The sequence below is a fragment of the Panthera onca genome, chromosome C2 (genome assembly GCF_046562875.1).
Source record: "Panthera onca isolate mPanOnc1 chromosome C2, mPanOnc1 haplotype 2, whole genome shotgun sequence".
Taxonomy (NCBI): Eukaryota; Metazoa; Chordata; class Mammalia; order Carnivora; family Felidae; genus Panthera; species Panthera onca.
This window is the reverse complement of record NC_138347.1, coordinates 117,332,892-117,351,420: the sequence shown is the minus strand read 5'-3', so window position 1 is coordinate 117,351,420 and position 18,529 is coordinate 117,332,892. Positions and strand designations below refer to the sequence as shown.

The 18,529-nt window shown below is 36.8% G+C and overlaps 1 long non-coding RNA gene across 2 annotated transcripts in view; it reads left to right on the top strand.

Moving 5' to 3' along the window:
* LOC132683198 (uncharacterized) overlaps positions 1 to 18,529 on the top strand; it is a 161,308-nt gene that overhangs the window by 11,390 nt on the left and 131,389 nt on the right. The window contains exon 1 of one of the 2 annotated variants that reach the window (XR_009612096.3): positions 7,518 to 7,589. The exons of the other annotated variant lie outside the window; for it this stretch is intronic. This is a non-coding gene — a long non-coding RNA (uncharacterized LOC132683198). Of the gene's footprint in view, positions 1 to 7,517; positions 7,590 to 18,529 lie in introns of those variants that run through there. 2 annotated transcript variants of the gene reach the window in all.

Here is an 18,529-nt window from a genome sequence, read left to right as displayed (position 1 = left end):
TGGTGTGGTGAGGACCTGCAGGGCACTTCCCCTGTGCTGTGGTGTATAACTGGAGTTAGTGGGCGGGGCCGCAGTCCGACCCGATGTCTGCCCCCAGCCCACTGCTGGGGCCACAGTCAGACTGGTGTGTGCCTTCTCTTCCCCTCTCCTAGGGGCGGGATTCACTGTGGGGTGGCGTGTCCCGTCTGGGCTACTTGCACACTGCCAGGCTTGTGTTGCTGGGGATCTGGCGTATTAGCTGGGGTGGGTAGGCAAGGTGCACGGGGGGTGGAGGGGCAGGCTTAGCTCGCTTCTCCTTAGGTGATCCACTTCAGGAGGAGCCCTGTGGCAGCGGGAGGGAGTCAGATCCGCTGCCGGAGGTTTGGCTCCGCAGAAGCACAGAGTTGGGTGTTTGCGCGGAGCGAGCAAGTTCTCTGGCAGGAACTGGTTCCCTTTGGGATTTTGGCTGGGGGATGGGCGGGGGAGATGGCGCTGGCGCCTTTGTTCCCCGCCAAGCTGAGCTCTGCCGTCTGGGGGCTCAGCAGCTCTCCCTCCCTTTGTCCTCCAGCCTTCCCGCTTTCTGAGCAGAGCTGTTAACTTATGACCTCCCAGACGCTAAGTCGCGCTTGCTGTCGGAACACAGTCTGTCCGGCCCCTCCGCTTTTGCCAGCCAGACTCGGGGGCTCTGCTTGGCCGGCGAGCCGCCCCTCCGCCCCGGCTCCCTCCCGCCAGTCCGTGGAGCGCGCACCGCCTTGCCGCCCTTCCTACCCTCTTCCGTGGGCCTCTCGTCTGCGCTTGACTCCGGAGACTCCCTTCTGCTAATCCTCTGGCGGTTTTCTGGGTTCTTTAGGCAGGTGTAGGTGGAATCTAAGTGATCGGCAGGACGCGCTGTGAGCCCCGCGTCCTCCTACACCGCCATCTTCCGGCACTCCCCCCTGATTTTACTTTTTAATAGCAGCATATGTACAGAAGTGTTTGCCTCCTTGATCACAAACAAGTTTTTTAAAAGTTATAATTCCAGGTCTATTGAGATATCACTGAAATAAAATATTGTGTAAGTTTAAATTGTAGGAGCATCTGGGTGGCTCAGTCAATTCAGCAGCCGACTTGATTTTGGCTGAGGTCGTGATCCCAGGGTTGTGGGATCAAAGCCCATATTGGGCTCTGAAAATGAGTGTGGAGCCTGCTTAAGATATTTTCTCTGTCTCTCCCTCTGTCCCTTCCCCCTCTAAAAGAATAAAAAATTAAAATTAAAATTAAAAAGAATAAAGTGTATATTGTGATGATCTGACACACACTACAAAATGACTACCACAGTAGTGTTAGTTAACCCTTCACGTAATTACCATTTCTTTTTTGTGATAAGAACAATTAAGACCTACTCCCTTAGTCTCTTTCACGTATATAATTCAGTATTGCCAATTATAATTCCTGTGTTGTACATTAGATCCCCAGAACTTATTTATTGTATTACTGGAAGTTTAGATCCTTTGACGGATATCTCCCCATTTTCTCTAGTCCCTGGCAACCACCATTCTACTCTCTATTTCCATTAGTTCATGTTTTCAAGATTTCACTTATAAATGATATCATACAGTATTTGTCTTTCTCTGTGTGACTCACTTAGCATAATACCCTCAAGTTCCATCCATGTTGTCATATGGCAGGACTTTCTTCAGTTTCATGGCTGAATAATATTCCACTATATGTGTGTATGTATGTATGAATGTATACATATCCAATATATACACACCACATCTTCATCCATTCACCTACAGGTAGGCACTTAGGTTGTTTCCTTATTGGCTATTACAAAATAATGCCATGAGAACACGGGAGTGCATATATATCTTTGGGATCCTGATTTCATTTCCTTTGGATACATATCTAGAAGTGAAATTACTATATCATGCAGTTCTATTTTTAATATTTAAAGAAACCTCCACACTATTTTTTTATGCTGGCTGTACCAATTTACATTCATACTGTTAGTGCACAAGGATTTCCTTTTCTTCCCATCCTTGCTTGTTCTCTTACTCTCTCTTTTATAAAAGCCGTTCGAATAGGTGTGCGGTTGTATGTTGTGGTTTTGATATCCATTTCCCTGATGATTAGTGATGTTGAACATCTTTTCATGTACTTTTTGGCCATTTCTATGTCTTCTTTGGAAAAATTGTTCATTAATTTTGCACATTTTTAAATCCTGTTTGCTTTTTTAACTGTTCAGTAAATAATATCACATGAGTTCTTTATATAACTTGAATATAACCCTTTATCAAATATATAATTTGCAAATATCTCATTTTATTCATTAGGTTGCCTTTTCATTTTGTTGTTTCTTTTGTTATGCAGAAGTTTTTTAGTTTGATGTAATCTCATTTATTTATTTTTGCTTTTGTTACTTGTGCTTTTAGTGTCATATCCAGAAAAATTATTGCCAAGACAATGTCAAAAAGCTTTCCTTATGTTTTCTTCTCAGAGGTTCAGGTATTATGTTTAAGTCTTTAATCCATTTTGAATTAATTTTTTGTGAATGGTATAAAATAGGGTTCCAGTTTCATTCTTCTGTATGTGATTATCCAATTTTCTCAATACCATTTATTGAAGAAAGAGTCCTTTCCCCATTGAGTATTCTTGCCTTCTTTTGTCAAATATTAGTTGTTTGTACATGTGAGGGTCTATTTCTGGGCTCTTGATTTTGTTCCATTAATCTATGTGTCTGTTTTTACGCCAATGTCACACTGTCTGGATTATTATAGTTTTGTAATACAATTTGAAATCAGAAAGTGTGATGCTCCCAGCTTCAGTCATCATTCTTAGGATTGCTTTGGCTGTCTGGAGCCCTAAGTGATTCCATATAGATTTTTGGATTGTTTTTCTATTTCTGTGAAAAATGCTGCTAGAATTTTGTTAGGAATGTCTTTGAACTGACAGATGGCTTTGAGTAGATATGAACATGTTAACAATATTTATTCTTCTAATCCGTAACATGGGATATCTTCCTATTCATTTATGCCTTCATTTTTTTTTTTTCATCAATGTCTTCTAGTTTTCAGTGTACAGGTCATTGTTCTTGTTTAAATTTTTAAGTATTTTATTGTTTTTGATGCTATTGTGAATGGGATCAATTCATTTATTTTTCAGATATTTTGTTGTTCATGTATAGGAATGCTAGTGATTTGTGCATGCTGGTTTTGTATCCTGCAAGTGGAATAGTTAGGATTTTTTATATATAAGATCATACCATTTGCAGCAGAGACAACTTTACCACTTTTCAATTTGGATGCCTTTTATTTATTTATTTTTTTTCTTGCTTGATTGGTGTGGCTGGGATTTTCAGTACCATGTTTAATAATAGTGAGAGTGGTCACTTTTGTTTTTGTCTTGATGTTGGAGGAAAAGCTTTCAACTTTTTTTCAACTTTTTGAGCAAGATGTTGGCCGTTGGCTTATTATACATGGCCTTTATTATGTTGAAGTATATTTCTTCTATATCCAGTTTGTTGAGAGTTTTTACCATGAAAGGATGTTGGATTTTGTCAAATGCCTTTTCTGCTTCTATTGAGATGATCATGATTTTTTATCTTTTATTCTGTTAATGTGATGTATTACATTATGTATTCATATAATAATGAAACGATTTTGTATTTGAAGGATGAACCCCAGTTGATCATGGTGTACGGTCCTTTTAAAGTATTATTGAATTTAGTTTTCTAACATTTTCATGAAACTTTTTGCATCATGTTAAACAGGGATGTTGGCCTATAGCCTTTTGTTTGTTTGTTTTTTAGTGTTTTTATCTAACTTTGGTATCAGGGTAATGCTGGTGTTGTAAAATAATTTTGGAAGTGTTCCCTACTCTTCAATTCTTTGGAAGAATTTGAAGAATTAGTGTTAATTTTTCTTTAAATGTTTGGTAGACTTTACCAGGGAAACCACTTGGCCCAGGACTTTTTTTCTGTTCAGACATTTTTGGTTATTGATTCAATCTCAATATTGGTTTGTTCTATTTTCACAATTCAGTCTTGGTAGGTTGTATGTTTCTAGAAACTTGTGCATTTCTCTGAGGTTATCCAGTTGGTTGGCATGTAATCATTCATAGTAGTCTCTTATAATCCTTTTTTTCATCTGTGGTTTCAGTAATGTCTCCTTTTTCATTTCTGATTTTCTTTATTTTATTCTTTTTTTCTTAGTCAATGAAAAGTTTGTTTATTTTATCTTTTCAAAAAACTGCTCTTAATTTCATTTGACCTTTTCTATTGTTTTATGGTCTCCATTTATTTTTGCTGTGTTCTTTTTCATTTCTTTCCTTCTACTACATTTGGGTTTAGTTTGATCTTCTTTTTCTAGTTCCTTGAGGTGTAAAGTTAGATTGCTTATTTGCGATCTTTCTTTTTTTCTTAATGTAGGCATTTATTGCTATAAACTTCCCTGTTTCAGTTGCTTTGCTGAATCTTATAAGTTTTGGTATTGTGTTTCCATTTTCATTTGTTTATATGTATAGCTATCTATCTATCTATCTATCTATATACACGCACGTATATATATGTATATACATATATATACGTGCGTGTATATATATATATTTGAGATTTCCCCTTCTATTTCTTCTTAACCCATTGATTGTTCAGGGCTGTTTTAATTTCCACATGTTTGTTAATTTTTCAGTTTTATTGCTATTTATTTCTAGTCTCAGACCACTGTGTTCAGAAAAGATACTTGGTATGGTTTCAATCTTATTAAATTTATTAAGACATATTTTGTAACCCATCATACGATCTACCTCTGAAATTGCTTCTTCTACACTTGAGAAGAATGTGTATGTTGCTGCTTTTGGATACAGTGTTCTGTACATATCTTTTAGGTCCATTTGGCCTAAAGTATAATTCCAGTCCGTGTTCACATTTATTTTTTGTCTGGATTATCCATTGTCAGAAGTAGGGTATTGAAGTCTTCAACTACTGTTGTATTGTTAATTTCTCCCTTCAGATCTGTAGTATTTGCTTAATATATTTAGGTACCCTAATGTTGGGTGCATATATATTTATGATGATTGTATCCTTTTGATGAATTGACAGCTTTATTGTTACATAATGACCTTCTTTGTCTACCCTTTCTAGCTTAAAGTCTGTTTTTTGTTTTTTTTTTCTTATATAAGTATAGCTAACACTGCTCTCTTTTGGTTTCCATTTCATGGAAGATCTTTTTCCATCACTTCACTTTGAGACTGTGTGTGTTCCTAAATCTGAAGTGAGCCTCTTGGAGGCAGTGTTTATTTGGGTCTCATTTTTTTTAGCCACCCAGCCATTCAATGAATTTTGATTGGATAATTGAATCTATTTAAATTTAAGTCCTTGCTTATTGGTAAGTACACTAATGTCATTTTATTAATCTGGCTCTTCTGTAGTTTCCTTGTTCTATTCTTCTTCTCTAGCTGTGCCCCTTTGATAATTAATGATTTTTCATAATGGGATGCTTTGATTTCCTTCTCTTTATCTTTTGTGTATTTAGTGTAGGTTTTTTGTTCTGTGGTTGCTGTGAAGCTTACATAAAGCATTATGTATAAAAACAATCTATTTTCAGCTGATAACTTTGATCGCATACAAAAACTCACCATTTAGTCCCCTCTTTAAAGTGTTTGATGTTAGGTTTATCTTTTTTTATATTATGTGTTTATTAATGAATTATTTTAACTATAGTTGTTTAACTGTCCTTTAACCTTTATACTAGAGTTAAGTGGTTAATGGGCTACCATATGAGCATATTAATATCTAATATTATGGTATTAGAATACTCTGAATTTGACTGTGTGCTTATTTTGATCAATTTGTTTATATTTTCATATGTTTTCATGTTAATACTTGCTGTTCTTTCAACTCAAAGAACTCACTTCAGGATTTCTTATAAAATACGTCTATCGGTGATGACTCCCTCAGCCTCCCTCATACTCCCTTGTTTGTATGGAATCTTCTTTTTTTCTCTTTCATTTCTGAAAGACAAATTTTCCAGATAGAGTATTCTTGGTTGACAGTTTTTTTTTTTTCTTTCAGCATTTTGGCTATATCATATTTACTCTGTAATGGCCTATAAGATTTCTGCTGAGAAATCTAATAGTCCAGTGGGGGTTCCATGGTAAGTTACAAACTTCTTTTCCCTGCTGCCTTTAAGATTTTTTTCTTTGATTTTTTTTACAGTTTTACTATAATGTGTCTTGGAGAAGAGTTCTTTATTTGAGTTTGTTTGGTGACCTATACATTTCATAAACTTGGATGTCCAAATATCTCCCCAGATTTGGGAAGTTCTCAGTCATTATTTCCTTAAATAAGCTTTCAGCACCCTTTCCCCTCTGTTCTGCTTCTGGGACCCAAATAATTAGCAAATTGTTGATCTTGCTGGTATCCTATAGATTATGTAGGCCTTCTTCATTATTTCTCATTCTTTTTTCTTTGTTCTTCTCCAGCGGAATAATTTAAAAGATCTTGTCTTCTAATTCACAGACTCTTTCTTCTGCTTGATCCATTCTTCTGTTGATTCTTCTTATTGCATTTTTCATTTCATTCACTGTATTCTTCAGCTTCAGAATTTTTGTTTGGTTCTTATTTATTATTTCTAACTCTTCGTTAAACTTTTCATTTTGTTCATGTATTATTTTCCTGATTTTGTTGAATAGTCTTCCTGTATTTCTTATAGCTCACTGAGCTTCCCTGAAACAATTATTTTGAATTCTTTATCATAAATTGCAGATATTCATGTTTTTGGAGTTGGTTACTGAAAGATTATTATGGTCCTTGCTTGTGTCATGTTTCTTTGATTTTTCATGTTCCTCGAAGTCTTGTGTTGCTACCTTTGCGTTGAATAACAATAACTTCCTCCAGTCTTTACTGACTGACTGGAGAGAAATGTCTTCTGTCCACCCTCTAGTTATTCTGCAACATTCTCAGACCTTCTCTAGATACATCTGATCCATGTTTCTTGCTCCCTCTTGTGGTAGAAATTCAAAACAAGCATTAAAAAAAATCAACTCTGCAATGCACCTATCTGGGTGCTGACAGTCTCCCTCTCATTTTCCTAAGGGTGGAGCTAAAGGTCAAGTGTGTGGTGTCTTCTGGTCCTGAAGATTAGGGGCCAGGTTTTTGCATGTGCTCACCAGTCATCTTGCAAAGCTCAATTGTCACTGTCTTTGGGAATATACTGAAGGTATCAGCCACAGGGTTGGGGTGTGAGTTAGATGTGCAGACTGCTGGTGGTGCCTATGGGCCAACTGACAAAATCTGTTAGTGAAGTGTCCCTAGTGATTGTGGGTTGGCTTTTTAATGGAGTCTGTGACACAGTAGGATCCCCATGTCCCATTAATCCCCTGTGAGAATCTTATCTACTGCTTTCAGCTACTCCCTACCCCAAAGTCATGCAACTCATGACTTAATACTTTGGATGTGACAAGAAAGAAATGGGCCTCTTGGGCAGTTTCCTGCACAGCTGGAGAGCTAGGCACTTACTCATATGTTCTTACTTTCCCTTGCAGGAGAAATCATGGGCCAAGAAAATCTCTTCTGGCATTGAACTGTGCTGCCTTGGTAGAGGGGTGATGTGTTGAACTGTTTCTCTTCCCCAGTGCGTACAAACTTATATAATTTTGCTTTACTGGTGTGCTAGAACTTCTCTGCTAGAAACTTGACTTCACAAAGGATCTCTCATTTGTGGGTGGTTGTCTGAGACAGTGTTCCCCAGATCTCCTGGAGTGCAGTCAAGAGGGGCTGGAGCCAGGATTGAGGTTGATATACCTATTACTCAATGCAGGGCCAGGGAGTACTTCTCCTGGGTACTTTGGCATGTGGCGTTGCATCTAACATCTCTCATAAGGTACTTTTGTCTGTGGATGGATGCCAAATTATCGTTGCGAGAGGATATGAGCAAGGGACATCTTTTTTGACCATTTGCTGATGTCACTACTGAAGCCAGTTTTAGTTAGCTAAATATTTGCTGAATATTTACTTTATCTCCACCAGGTTGACAGTTTGTGATGGAGTAGAGATTAAGTAGACTTAAGTGTCAGGGAGGCTGCAGTGTGCAAAGCCATAACAGAATAAGAGAACATTTATTCTTAATTTCAGTACATGATAGAAATGTGGACCCCCCAAAAGGGTATTTGTAAATATTTGCTATGTCAGCATTTTTTTATATGTAGAGAATTGGTTCCATGTGTATTAAAATATTTGGATCACTCCAACTCAAAAGGAAGGAGAAAACCATAAAATGGGTGATCTAGGCAATTAATAAGGTTTTTAAAAGTTCTTTAAGTTTATATATTTATATTAATAATATATTTATTATATTTATATTTATATATTATATATAGTTATATTTATTTATATATTATATATTATATATTTATATTTATATTTATAAACATTTATGTATTTATTTTGAAAGAGAGAGAGTGTGTGAGCAGAAGAGGGGCAGAAAGAGGGAGAGAGAGACTCTCAAGCAGGCTCCATGCTGTCAGCACAGATCCTGCCACAGGGCTTAATCTCATACACTATGAGATCATGACCTGAGCCAAAATCAAGATTTGGATTCAACTGACTGAGGCACCCAGGTGCCAATAAAAGTTAATTCTTGATGTAGTAAAACCATACCCATCCATACTAGCCAATTGATAGCACAAACAATAATAAAATCTGTATATGTATACAAATCTACTTGGGCTCACTATGCAAGGTTATTTCTAGTGTCAATGACAATGGCAGAATATGAGAGTGAAGGGCATGAGCGTCTTCAGCTTACTAGGTATCACCAAATTGCTCTCAAAAGTTGTACTGATTTACACTCTTATCTTAAATATGAGTTGTCATTTTCTTACATGTTTGTAAATGTTTGCCAATCTGAAAATGTGAAATGATATCTCACTGTTATAATTTGTATTTACTGGAGACAAATGAGGTTGAACAACTTTTGTTTTCTATTGGCAGTTTTGCACATGTCTCATATCTCCTGATCATTTTTCTTTTTCAGTTTTTTTTCATGTTTATTTATTTTTTGGGGAGGGGAGGCAGAGAAAGAGGGAGAGAGAATCTCAAGCAGCTCATAGTGCAGAGCCCAAGGCAGGGTTCGGTCTCACAATCTGTGAGATGAAGAGCTGAGCCAAAATAAAGAGTTGGATGCTCTACTGACTGAGACACTCAGGGGTCCCTGATAATTTTTTCTTTAAAATTTTTTACTGAGGGATAATTGATACACAATGATATATTAGTTTCAGCAGTGAAACATATTGAATTGACAATTTCATACATTACTCATGCTCATGACAATACGGGTGGTTACCATTTTTTGTCCCATTTTTTATTTTGGGGGGGATGTTGAATTGTATAAGTTCTTTTTATATTTTGGATATATATTTATATATATTAGGATACATCCTAATCAAATGTATCATTTGCAAATATTTTCTCCTATTCATTAGGTAGCCTTTTGTTTTGTTGATGATTTCATTTGCTGTGCAAAAGCTTTTTATATGGAGGTAGTCCTTATAGTTTACTTTTGCTTTTGTTTCTCTTTCCTGAGAAGACATATCCATAACTATGTTGCCAAGGCCAATGCCCAAGAGATCACTGCCTTTGTTTTTTTTTTTTGTTTGTTTGTTTGTTTGTTTTTACGAGTTTTATGTTTTCAAGTCTCACAATTAGGTTCTTAATCCATTTTTGGTTTATTTTTGTGTATGTTGCAACAATGTGGTCCAGTTTCATTCTTTTTCATGTAGCTTTCTAGTTTTCTCAATACCATTTGTTGAAAAGACTGTCTTTTCCCCATTGTATATATTTGGCTCCTTTATCATGGATTAATTGGCCATATAGGTGTGGGTTTATTTCTAGGTTATCATATTCCATTTATCTAGAAGTCTGTTTTTGTGCCAGTACCATGCTGTTTTGATTACTACAGCTTTCTAATATATCTTCAAATCTAGAATTGTGATGCATCCAGCTTTGTTTTTCTTTCTCAAGATTGCTTTGGCTATTCGAGGTCTTTTGTGTTTTCATACAAATTTTAGTATTGTATATTTCAGTTCTGTGAAAGATGCTACTTCTCTGAAAGGTGTATTTTGATAGGGATTGCATTGAATCTATAGATTGCTTTGGGTAGGATGGACATTTAACAGTATTAATTCTTCCAATACATAAGCATGATATGTTTTTTATTTGTTTATGTTGTCTTTGATTTCTTTTATCATTGTCTTCTAGTTTTCAGAGTATAGGTCTTTTTTACCCCTTTGGTTAAATTTATTCCTACGTATTTTATTCTTTTTGAGCAACTGCAAATGGGATTGCTTTCTTAATTTCACTTTCCAATAGTTCATTATTAGTGTATACAAACACAATAGATTTGTGTATTAATTTTGTATCCATCAACTTTACTGAATTCATTTATTACTTCTAATAGTTTTTTGGTAGAGTCTTTAGGGTTTTTTATGTATAGTGTCATGTCACTATCTGCAGCTAGTGACAATTTTACTTCTTCCTTGCCAATTTGGCTGCCTTTTTTTTTTTTTCATTTTCTTGTCTGATTGTTGTGGCAAGGACTTCCAGTATTATGTTGGATAAAAGTGGTGGACATCCCTGTCTTATTCCTGACTTAGAGAGAAGGCTGTCGGTTTTTCAGCACTGAGTATGATTTTAGCATTAAGTTTTTCAGATGTGGACTTTTTTGAGATGTTTCTCTAAACCCAGTTTGTTGAGGGTGTTTATCACTAATGGATGTTGTATTTTGTCAAATGCTTTTTCGGCATCAATTGAGATAATCATATAGTTTTTATCCTTCCTCTTGTTAATGTGATGTACCATATTGATTGATTTGCAAATATTGAGCTACTTGCATCCCTAGAATAAATCTCACTTGATTATGGTGAGTGAATCTTTTAATGTATTGTTGAATTGGGTTTGCTAATATTTTGTTGAGAGTTTTTGAGTCTATGCTCATCAGAGATATTGGCCTATAGTTTTTTTTTTTTTTTTTTTTTTTTTTTTTTGTACTATCTCTGTCTTGTTTTGGTATCAGAGTAATGCTGACTTCATACAATGAGGTTAAAAGCTTTCCTTTCTCTTCTATTTCTTTGTAATAGTTTGAGAAAAATAGGTATTAACTCTTCTTTAATGTTTGGTGGAATTCACCTGTGATGCCATCTGGTCCTAGACTTTTATTTGTTGGGAGTTTTTTGATTACTTGATTCAATTTTATTACTAGTAATTAGTCTGTTCAACTTTTCTATCTTTTCCTGATTCAGCTTTGGGGAATTGTTAGTTTCTAGAAATATACCCATTTTTTTTTAGGTTTGCCAATTTGTTGGCATATAATTTTTTGCAGTAGTTTCATAATTTTTTGTAATTCTGTGGTATAGATGGCTATTTCTCCTCCTTCATTTAAAAAAATTTTTTTTTTAACATTTATTTATTTTTGAGACAGAGAGAGACAGAGCATGAACAGGGGAGGGGCAGAGAGAGAGGGAGACACAGAATCGGAAGCAGGCTCCAGGCTCTGAGCCATCAGCCCAGAGCCCGACGCGGGGCTCGAACTCATGGACTGCGAGATCGTGACTTGAGCTGAAGTCGGACGCTCAACTGACTGAGCCACCCAGGCTTCCCCTCCTCCTTCATTTTTTATTTTATTTGCGTTCTTTCTTTTTTTTTTTTTTCTTTTCTTTTTTCTTTTTCTTTTTTGATGAGCCTTAGCTGTAAGGTTTTATCAATTTTGGTTTTCTTTTCAAAGAACTAGTTCTTGATTTCACTGATCCTTTTTGATTAGTCTCCCCTTTCATTTATTTCCACTCTAGTCTTTTTTTTTCTACTTGATTTGAGCTTAACTTGTTCTTTTTTTTTTTTTTTTTTCTATCTCTTTTAGGTGTAGGCTAGGTTGTTTATACTATATTCTTTTTATTCCTTGAGGTAGGCTTGTATCACTATAAACTTCCCCTTTAGGACTGCTTTTGCTATGCATATAGATTTTAGACCATTGTATTTTCATTTCCATTTGTTTCCATGTATCTTTTGTTTTTCCTGTGATTTTTTTATGGACACTTGAGTTGATTAATAGCATGTTGTTTGGCCTCCATGTGTTTGTGTTTTTTCCAGTTTTTTTTCCTTGTAATTTATTTCTAGTTTTATACAATTTTGATCAGAAAAGATGCTTGATATGATTTCAGTGTTCATCAACTTATTGAGACCTGTCTTGTGACCCAAAATATGATCTCTCCTGGAAAATGTTCCATGTGTGCTTGAAAAGAATGAATTCTTCTGTTTTTGGATGGAAGATTCTGTATGTATCTGTTAGGTCCATCTGGTCTAATTTGTCATTTAAAGCCAGTGTTTCTTTTTTGATGTTTTTGTCTGGCTAATCTGTTCATTGACGTAAATGAGGTATTAAAGTCTCCTTCTGTCATTTTATTTACTGTCAATTTTTGCCTTTGTGTCTGTTACTATTTGCTTCATGTGTTTAGGTGCTTCTATGTTTGGTGCATAGATATTTACAATGTTATATTTTCTTGTTGGATTGACCCCTCTATCATTATGTAATGCCTTTCTTTACCTCTTGATACAGTATTTGCTTTATTATTTAAAAAAAATTTTAACGTTTATTCATTTTTGGGAGACAGTGTGAGCAGAGGATTGGCAGAGAGAGAGGGAGACACAGAATCTGAAGGAGGCTCCAGGCTCCGAGCTGTCAGCACAGAGCCTGACACAGGGCTCAAACTCGTGAACAGCGAGGACATGACCTGAGCCAAAGTTGGGCACTTTACCGACTGAGCCACCCAGGCACCCCGCTTTATTTTTTTTAATGTTTATTTATTTTTGAGAGAGAGAGAGAGAGTGCAAGCAGGGGAGGGGTAGAGAGAGGGAGGCAGATGATCTGAGGCAGGCTCCACACTGCCAACACAGAGCCTGATCTGGGACTCGAACTCACAAATTGTGAGATCATGACCTGAGCCAAAAACAAGAGTCGGATGCTCAACCGACCAAAACACCCAGGCACCCCCATAGAGTCTTTGTTTTAATGTCTACTTTGTCTGATATAAATATTGCTACCCCAGCTTTTATTTTTTTCGCCGGCTTTTATTTATGGACTTTTTCGGTTACTTCACTTTCAGTCTCTGTCTTTAGGTCTGAAGTGAATATTTGATAAGCAGCATATAGATGGATGCTGTTTTCTTATCCATTCAGTCACCCTATGTCTTTTGATTGGAACATTTAGTCTATTTATATTTACAGTAATTGTTGATAGGTATGTTTTTCCTGCTCTTTTGTTGTTTTCTGGTTGTTTTTGTAGTTTTTCTCTATTTTTTCTTCCTTTGCTCTCTTCCCTTTGTGGTTTGATGGCTTTCTGTAGTGTTAAGTTTGGTTTCCTATTTATTTTTTGTGTATCTATTGTAAGTTTTTGATTTATGGTTACTATTAGGTTCATATGTAACATCTTATGTGGCTAGTGGGATATAGTATGTTCACAGTCACTTAAATTTTACACATTTTAAAGGCACTAGATTTTTATTCCCCTCTCCACATTTTATGTATATGATATCACATTTTATGTCTTTATTATTTTATGTCTCCCTTGTCTAACTTTTGTAGAATATAATTGATTATATAACTTAAGTGTTTTAACCTTCATATTAGCTTTGCAAATGATTAATCTATTACCTTTACTGTGTGTAGCTTTCACCCATGAAATTTTTCTTTTGTAATTTTTGTCTAGTGAAGGCCTGTCCTTCTGCTTAAAGAATTCCCTTTAACATTTTTTGTAAGGATAATTTAGTGGTGATTAATTCCATTAATTTTTGTGTGGGGAAGTCTTTATCTCTCCTTCAATTCTGAATGATAATCTTGTGAGGTACAATGTTCTTGGCTGTAGGTTTTTTCCTTTTAGCACTTTGAATATGTATGCCACTCCCATCTAGCCTGCAAAGTTTCTGCTGAGAAGTCACCTGATAGCCTTATGGGGTTTCCCTTGTATGTAACTGTGTTCTCTTGCTGCTTTTAAGTTCTATCATTACTTTCTTCCATTTTAATTATTATGTGTTCTAGTGTGGACCTCTTAGGTTCATAGTAGGGGCTTTCTGTGCTTCCTGGACCTGGATGCCTATTTCCTTTTTCAGATTAGGGAAGTATTCAGCTATTATTTTTTCAAATAAATTTTCTGCCTCTTTCTCACTTCTGGGATTCGTATAATGTGAATATTATTACATTGATGTTGCAGGGATTCTTTAACCTATTCTCACTTTTTGTTATTCATTTTTCTTTTTGTTCAGTTTGATTCCTTTCCATAATCCTGTCTCCAAGACTGCTAATCCTTTCTTCTGCATCCTGGAATCTGTTGTTTTCTCCTAGTACATTCTTTATTTTAGTTATTGAATTCTTCAGTTCTAACAGGTCCTTTTTTATATTTTATGTATATTTTTGTTGACGTTTTCACTGAATTTGTTAATTTTTTCCCCTCAAGTCCAATGATTATTTTAAGGACTATGACTTCGAACTCTTCGTCAGGCATATTGCTTATCTCCATTTCATTCAGGTCTTTTGCTGTGATTTTGTCTTGTTCTTTCATTTGTGGCAATTCCTTTATCTCCTCAATTTCTCTCTTTATGTTTGTTTCTATGTGTCAGGTAGGCCAGGTATATCTCCTGGTCTTTAAAAAGTAGTGGCCTTGTGTAGAAGAGGTCCTGTGGTGCCACATAGCACACGTCGCTCTTGTCACTAGAACCAGGTGCTCCAGAGGTATTCCCATGTGGGCTGTGTGCACCATTCTGTTACGGCAGAGTCAAGATTGCCTTTAGCACAGGTGGTTGCATTGACCTGCTTTGCCTGCTGAAGGTGCACTGTCAGGGTTTGCTCCCCATGCTACTGAGGCCCAGTTGCGCCCACCACAGCCTCGTTGGTGGGCATGACCAGTACTCATCCTAGCTGTCTGCAGTTAGGCGGCCAAGTAACTGCAGGCACACCAAAGGACAGGGCTTGCTCCTTGCCCAACTATCTAAGAAATCTGGTTGCAGGAGTTGTTGTCACACTGGTATTTGGTAATATCTCCCCACCTACCCAGGGCAGAAGTAATTTTAGAATGGCATAGGTCCAGCATAGGCTGCCTCCTGGGTGTGGCAGGGCAGGAGATGTCTTGTAGGGATAGGCAGGTTAGTTGGGTGGAGTGGGTCCATGAGGGAATGTTGGGATGGGGCAGGTAGTGCTAGCAAGGTAGATGGAGAGTGTTAGCATTGGCTCCTGGCTATCTAGGGTCGGGGAGGGGAAGATAAATGGTGTCTGCCAGTACTTTTGTTCCTAGAGAAATCTCCTACAGATCTCTGCTCCTCTAGTGCAAGTTCTAACATTAGTTAATAAATCTTCAAGTATACCTGAGGCAGTTTTCAAAATGCTGCTTCTATGCGGTGTCTCCTGCCAAGTTATTTAATATGGTGGCTCTTTAAGGGTGGGGTCTTGGTTTCCTATTGCCCTCAGGCTCTCCTGGACTGAAGCCTGCTGATTTTTAAAGCTCCTAGAGTTAAGCCCCCTGGTTTTTCAAAGCAAGACATTATGGGGACTTGTCCTCCCAGTGTGGGTCCCCAGGGCTGGGGATGCTCAGAGTGGAGGGTATGATCTTCTTGCTTCTCGATGCTTATGAGTCCCTCTCATTTGTGGTTAGTCACTCCAGAGGTTTAGTTCCCAACCACACATCTCTTCCCCTCCTACCTTTTCAGGTGGTCTTCTCCCTAGGACTAGCTGTGGAAGATTTGTTCTGCCAGTGTGCAGGTCATTTTCAGATTTAGTTGCGTAGATGTATCTATTGACTTGGTGTGTCTGTGGGACAAGTTGAGCTCAGGATCTTTCTACTCGAGGCTCTCTCTTTGTCATTTTTCTATTAGGGTATTTATCTTTTTATTATTGATTTAGTATAATTCTTTATGAATTAAATTTCTGTAAAAAATTACATCAACTATAACTGATGTAACTGTAATGTGTTATAAGACCATATGAAAATTGGGAGCGTGTATGGAGAAAACATTCTCCTTTTTCACCATAGCAGACACTGTTGGTTGACAGCCTGGTATCTATGACCCTCTTCTATAAATGATGATATATTATCTACTAGTTGCTTTCTCATTTTTCATTCTACCTTTCTTTCTTGCCAGCACACCTGATTTAAATGGAGGTGCAAATGAATTTGTCTAAAAAGCTACTTCCTGGTTCTCTTTGTAGAATAGACAAACATGAGACATAATGCTCTTCTATGGGATAGGAATTGCTGTGTAGAATTCTGGAAAAACTCCTTCAGAGGGGACAAACTTAACTGGAATATATGTTTGAATTTCATCCTACTTACCCTTCCTGCCTGCAACATGGCCTCAGTGATAGGGGATGGTGGAGAAGGCATTACTCTGACCCTGAGGTGAAAGACACACCCTGAAAATGGAGATCAAAAATAAGGGAACTAAAGTAATAAAGGTTTTGTAGAGGGGCTGCATTTTCCCCAGACTGTCAACTTTAAAATTTCTTGCTACAGAAAAAATTCCTAATGGATTAAAAACCCATTCCATAGTGTTGCTGTTACATGTAGCCTAGCACAATTCTTAACTGATAAAGGGGCTATAAGAACTTTGATTTTGTTTAAGATGGCAAGAAAGTCCTATGCCACCATAAATTACTTCCTAAGAAAAATTTTAACATTTTACATCATATATTCAAATTAGATTTCTCCAAAAGAGAATAGACAATATGTTAGTCCAAAATATCTTAATATTGATGAAATGTGAGATCGGGTTGCTTCCAGTAAATGTTGCCTTTTGTTTTGTTTTGTTTTGTTTTGTTTGTTTGTTTGTTTTTGGCATATTTGATTGGAGGGATAAACTCAAGGACAGGTCTACAGAGGGGGCTTAAGTCACAAGTAACAACCCAGAGTTGTCAGAGGTAGGGATATTGCAGAAAACAAAACAGGTAAAATTCCTGCTTTTCTGAAACTTAGGCTTGTACTTTTGGGAGAGAGACTATTAATAGACCTCTGATTACATAAAATAGGGAATGGTAAATTAAATGAAGAAAAATTAGGCAGAATAAGGGGACTGCAAGTTAAGAATGCTTGGAGGTTGTCAGAGAGGTGGCTCCCTCTTAGGTAGACTTGTCAGTAAGGCTTTCCTCATGAGAGGATTGTTGAGCATCTGCATGAAGTGAGGAAATAAACCACAGGCCAGCTGTGTGGCAGAACTGTTCCAGGCAGAGGGACTACCCAGTGCAAAGACCTCTAGATCAGTGAGGAACAAAGGAAGCATAAGAGAGAATAGGTGAGGGGAGAGAACAAGCTTGGGGATGACACCATGTTGGCCCTGTTAAAGACCTTTTGTTATTTTGAGACCTAAATATGTATGTATATTTAAATGTAAATACAAATATATATATATATATATATATATATATATATATATATATGTATGTATATATAATGTCACCTATAATGTAGAAAGTGCATGGCAGATAGCTTGCGCCTTACAGAGGAAAGTGTTTAATAAATTTTTATATCTGACATACCAATATTCTTTGAACTACATGTAGATCAGCATTTCCTGTATGACAGTGTGTGAGTTTCTAAGAAGTGTCTCCTTTATTTCTGTGAATTTAAAGGAAATGTATTCCCTGGGCCACCTCCACTGGCCGGGTCCAACATTGTGAGCCGATGGTTCGTGAGCAAAGCATAGCTATGTTACAGCCCTACTCCTGTCCTTGGTGTTCACAATTGGCATGATCCCACAGGGTGGCCTTGGCAAGGACTCTGCCTTGATCATTTTATTTCTAGCCCTTACTATAATTTGCAGTTCTAAAATAATGGACATAGAATAAATTTATAGATGTCTCAGGTTGTTACATGAGTTTACTTATTTGAAGATCCCATCAGTTGTGTATCATCTTATTTTTCCTGAAAGTATTTTTAAGAATGATGTGTGAACATCAGCAGAGTAGTCATATAATTTTTTTTTTTCCATTCAAGTGTTTTTTTTTTCTTTCCTCAAGAATGTGAATGAGGTTTTACACATCTTCCTGACTTCTTTGTCAGTGAAATAATAGATGGGGGAGCCAGGTGACAAAGCATTCTTTCTTTACTTCTGTTTCTTCCCTTTAGTTCCAGGATATCTTTCCTTTTCTTACATCAGGTAGTTATTATCAGACCCTGGTAATAGTTCCACTAGTCCCTTCTTGAAACATCATTTAAATTTTAGTGCCACGTTTGAATTATACAAGCATTTTAAACTCAAGGAAGATGTAGAGATTGTAAATTCCCATGATGTGAGGTTCTTCCTTTCACCATGATTAATACTTGCGGCAGGAAGGATGGAATAAAGAATATTGTGCATGCTGGAATTTTACAGTCACTCGTGTACCCTGGGGGGTGGAAGTTGCAAGGAAGCTCAGATTCCTGTTCTCTTTATATATACATCAATTTTTTTTTTGAAAAAAAAAAAAAAAAGTTCAATAGGTCCAGGGAAGAGATTACTGAGTCTGCTCAGTCCTGCTGGTGTATGCCTGCTGAGCTGGGGT